Source organism: Trachypithecus francoisi, unplaced genomic scaffold, assembly GCF_009764315.1.
Source record: "Trachypithecus francoisi isolate TF-2019V2 unplaced genomic scaffold, Tfra_2.0 Lachesis_group8, whole genome shotgun sequence".
Lineage (NCBI taxonomy): Eukaryota > Metazoa > Chordata > Mammalia > Primates > Cercopithecidae > Trachypithecus > Trachypithecus francoisi.
This window is the reverse complement of record NW_022681473.1, coordinates 107,162,601-107,167,742: the sequence shown is the minus strand read 5'-3', so window position 1 is coordinate 107,167,742 and position 5,142 is coordinate 107,162,601. Positions and strand designations below refer to the sequence as shown.

At 45.7% G+C, this 5,142-nt stretch overlaps 1 pseudogene; it reads right to left on the bottom strand.

Moving 5' to 3' along the window:
* Window positions 1–3,607: 3,607 nt before the first annotated feature.
* On the bottom strand, window positions 3,608–4,491 carry LOC117080778 (annotated as a pseudogene).
* Between the last annotated feature and the right edge of the window lie 651 nt (window positions 4,492–5,142).

Sequence of the window (5,142 nt, the reverse complement as noted above, 5' to 3'; positions counted from 1 at the left end):
AAAAATTGGCCATAAAATGATCATTTTAAAGCTATTGATGGGAATTTTGGGTGCTATAATATAATTGTATCTATTCTCATATATGCTTAAAAGTTTTTTTTTTTTTTGAGTCGGAGTCTCACTCTGTTGCCCAGGCTGGAGGGCAGTGGCACGATTTCGCCTCACTGCAACCTCTGCCTCCCTGCTTCAGTGATTCTCGTGCCTCAGCCTCCTGAGTAGCTGGGATTACAGGTGCCGCTGACACATCAGCTAATTTTTGTGTTTTTAGTAGAGACAGGATTTCACCATGTTGGCTAGCTGGTTTTGAACTCCTGACCTCAAGTGATTTGCCCACCTTGGCCTCCTGAAGTGCTGGGATTACAGGCATGAGCCACCGTGCCTGGCCTATGTTTAAATTTTTCCAAACCAAAACTGGATCATTTGGGCTACATTCCTGCACAAACTACTTTGATGACTTTCTAGCACCCTCAGGATGAAAGCCAACCTTTTTGTGCCCTTTAAAGCTTGCATAATTTTGACCTGTTCACCCTCCAGCTCCAACTCTCACTCTCCTACTACTTTCCAGTGACATCAGACTGCTCTCAGTTCCTCAAACTCATTACTTTACTGACTCAAGGTCTTTGCCCATGCTGTTTACTCTGCTCAGAATACCTTTCAGGCCAGCACTTTGGGAGGCCGAGATAGGTGGATCACATGAGGCTAGGAGCTTGAGACCAGCCTGGCCAACATGGTGAAACCCTGTCTCTACTAAAAATACAAAAATTAGCTGGGCGTGGTGGACCAGGTCTGTAATCCCAGCTACTCAGAAGGCTGAGGCAGGAGAATCGCTTGAAGCTGGGAGGTAGAGGTTGCAGTGAGCCGAGATCAAGCCACTGCACTCCAGCCTGGGCGGCAGAGCGAGACAATATTGCAAAAAAAAACCCAAAACAACAACAACAAAAAACTCATGGTCGGGTGCAGTGGCTTATGCCTGTAATCCCAGCACTTTGGGTGGCCTAGGCGGGTGGATCACAACGTCAGGAGTTTGAGACCAGCCTGGCCAATATGGTGAAACCCTGTTTTTACTAAAAATACAAAAATTAGCCAGGCGTGGTGACTTGTGCCTGTAATCCCAGCAACTTGGGAGGCTGAGGTAGGAGAATCACTTGAACCCTGGAGGTGGAGGTTGCAGTGAGCCAAAATCGTGCCACTGTACTCCAGCCTGGGCGACAGAGCAAGACTCTGTCTCAAAAAAAAAAAAAAAAGAGAATACTCTTTCTGCTGTATTACCCTGGCTAACTCTTACTTATCTTTATTTTATTTTATTATTTATTTATTTATTGAGATGGAGTCTCGCTCTGTCGCCCAGGCTGGAGTGCAGTGGTGCGATCTTGGTTCACTGCACCCTCCAACTCCCAAGTTCAAGACATTCTTTTGCCTCAGCCTCCTGAGTAGCTGGGACTACAGGAATGCACCACCACACCCATCTTTTTTTTTTTTTTTTTTTTTGTATTTTTAGTCGAGATAGCGTTTCACCATATTGACCAGGCCAGTCTCGAACTCCTGACCTCATGATCCACCTGCCTCAGCCTCTCAAAGTGCTGGGATTACAGGCTTGAGCCACCATGCCGGGCCTCTTACTTATCTTTAAATATGAGTTCCTCTTAAAGGTTTTCCTTAGACCAAGCTCCTCCCTGCTGCCAAATCTAAATCAGGTCTTCCTGTGAAATTCTCCCACCATCCTGCCATCCTTCATATCACTTCTCACAGTTTATAGTGATATATTTATTCATGCGCCTTTTGGTTTAATGACTGTTCCTCACTACATGGTAAGGGCAGAGGGCATGTCCTTTTGGTTCACCCCTATTGTATCTATCTACACTCTTAGCACAATGCTTGGTACGAAATTGGCCCTCGGTAAACAATCCAACTGTCCAAGGAAGACATATACTTTGACAAGAAGGAAATCAAGTTCAGCAGAATTGCTCTTAGTGAATATGTGAGAGCTCTCAGAACCACCAATTCTTTTTTGTATTGCCCACAGATCCCATTCTAGAATTTCACCTAAGATCAACATTGAGCTTGCTATTTATCATTTCTGGAATCTACCTCTCTCATTCTTCTTATTCTTTTTTTCTGAGATAGGGTTTCACTGTCACCCAGGCTGGAGTACAGTGGTACGAACATGGCTTACTGCAGCCTTGACCTCCAGGTTCAAGCAATCCTCGTGCCTCAGCCTCCCATGTAGCTGGGACCACAGATGAGCGCCACCACACCTGGCTTTTTTTTTTTTTTTTTTTTTTTTTTTTTGGTAAAGAAGGGGTTTTGCCATACTGCCCAGGCTGGTCTCGAATTCCTTGGCTCAAGCAATCCACCCACCTCAGCCTCCCGAAGTGCTGGGGTTACAGTGTGTGCCGTTGTGCCTGGCCCCTTTCTTCTTTTTTGTTTTATTTTGTTTTGTTTTTTTCAGACAGAGTCTCACTCTGTCACCCAGGTTGGAGTGCAGTGGCGTGATCTTGGCTCACTGCAACCTCTGCCTCCTGGGCTTAAGCAATTCTTGTGCCTCAGCCTCCCAAGTAGCTGGGATTACAGGTACATGCCACCACGCCTAGCTAATTTTTGTATTTTTAGTGGAGACCAGATTTCATCATGTTAGTCAGGCTGGTCTCGATCTCCTGACCTCAAATGATCCACCAGCCTCGGCCTCCCAAAGTGCTGGGATTACAGGCATGAGCCACCGCGCCTGGCCCCTTTCTCCTTCTCCTTCTCCTTCTTCTTTTCTTCTTTTTTGGATTGGAGACAGAGTCTAGTTCTGTCGCCCAGGCTGGAGTGCAGTGGCATGATCTTGGCTCACTGCAACCTTTGCCTCCCAGGTTCAAGCAATTCTTCTGCCTCAGTCCCCGAGTACCTGGGATTACAGGTGCCTGCCACAACGCCCAGCTAATTTTTTGTATTTTTAGTAGAGACGGGGTTTCATCATGTTAGCCAGGATGGTCTCAATCTCCTGACCTTGTGATCCGCCCGCCTTGGCCTCCCAAAGTGCTGGGATTACACAGCGCCCAGCCCGGCCCCTTTCTTCTTAACAACCTTAATTAAATAGAAAACTGATCCTTTAAGGCTGGCAATGGAGGGAAAAGGCAGCTCAGCAGAATTAACAGGCACAGCAGTCAATTGCTATGTGTGGAACTGATTTGCCTAGAATTCCATGTGTTTTTTTGTTTGCTTTTTTTCTTTTTTTTTTTTTTTTTTTTCTTTTTGGCTTGTCAAGTGAAGCAGTAGGGAGTGGAGAAGGAACAAAGAAATCTGTGACTGGTTGTGATAAATTAGTTGTAAACACCACTGCACTCGGACCATCCCGAAGTTTTTTTTTTTTTTTTTGAGACGGAGTCTAGCTCTGTCACCCAGGCTGGAGAGCAGTGGCGCGATCTCAGCTCACTGCAAGCTCCGCCTCCCGGGTTCACACCATTCTCCTGCCTCAGCCTCCTGAGTAGCTGGGACTACAGGCGGCCACCACCACGCCCGGCTAATTTTTTGTATTTTTAGTGGAGACGGGGTTTCACCATGTTAGCCAGGATGGTCTCGATCTCCTGACCTCGTGATCCACCGCCTCGGCCTCCCAAAGTGCTGGGATTACAGGCGTGAGCCACCGCACCCAGCACAAAATGGGGAACATTTTTTAAAAGGGAGGTTGGAATCCATCAGAGTTCTATTAATCATCTCCCCCTTCATCCTCCTCTCCTTTGTCAGTATCTTCCAACCCTTCATCATCATCATCATCTTCTTTTTCTTTATCATCTATATCAGGAACCAAGTAGAACCGTAGTGGTTTGGCCAAATATCATCTTTGATGACCTCTCCTAACTCCCCAGCACCTGCATCAGAATGATCAGTGAACCAGGTAAAAAAACCTCTCCGATTCCTCACTCTGGCTTTATTCTGTCTGACTTGAATGCTTTGTCAAATTCCCTGCAGATTTTCAGTTGATTGCAGTGGGCTTTGAAGATGGATCACCACTCTCATACAGGTGAAATTTTTTGGAGATAACTTTATTTTCATAGTAAGAATTTTCATCAAAATAAAAATCTAATCTGTAACCTAATAAATATATTAAAATTCTGTCAATTCAACTCTGGTCAAATAATGCAGTGCCTCTTTATCCTCCTCCCCCAGCAGTGCAAACACTTGTGGATGGTTGACAAATAGTTACCCCAAAATTTGGGATTTTGGCAATCAACTCTGATCTCTTTGGGAAAAATAGTTGGCGGAGTTTGCTATATTTCTTTTCTAGTTTCAAAATCTCCTCACTGGCTTGTTCATTAAGTCTATTTCATTTTGTACTTCATCAATACATTCAATTGCTTCCTGCTGGTTTTTTTCTGTCTTCTTCTGCAAGCCCAGAGAGGTGGATGTCTTCCCTGGTCTCAGAGCATGAGGCAGTCTTGGTTTCTTCTTTTGAGGCAGTAGTGGAGACTGGCATTTCAGGGCCATGCTGCTAGAAAAGTCCAACAACCAGATCACAAGTCTCATTGCTCAACAGGATGAAGCTCAGAAAACCACCTACAGATTTTTTTAAAGTGGCATGGATAGAATGAAAGTGAAAGGGGCCGGGCGCGGTGGCTCAAGCCTGTAATCCCAGCACTTTGGGAGGCCAAGGCGGGCGGATCACAAGGTCAGGAGATCGAGACCATCCTGGCTAACACGGTGAAACCCCGTCTCTACTAAAAAATACAAAAAACTAGCCGGGCGAGGTGGTGGGCGCCTGTAGTCCCAGCTACTCGGGAAGCTGAGGCAGGAGAATGGCGTGAACCCGGGAGGCGGAGCTTGCAGTGAGCTGAGATCTGGCCAGTGCACTCCAGCTTGGGTGACAGAGCGAGACTCCGTCTCAAAAAAAAAAAAAAAAAAAAAAAAAAGAAAGTGAAAGGAGTCCTTCCAGAACCCTTAATAAAATCAAGCCTGTTTCCAAGAAGATAAACTCTATAAGGTAAGGACTTCATCTGCCTATTCACGACAGCTCCTAACAGGCCCCAAATATTTGTTTAAGGTTGAGTGTTGACTCCTCTAGGGTTGGCCATGGAGAGAGATCCCTGGTGCACAGCACAAAGTGCGGAAGTAAGGTTACAAGGTGAATCGTGGGCAAAAAAATTCTTGGTGAAAGTTTGGGTT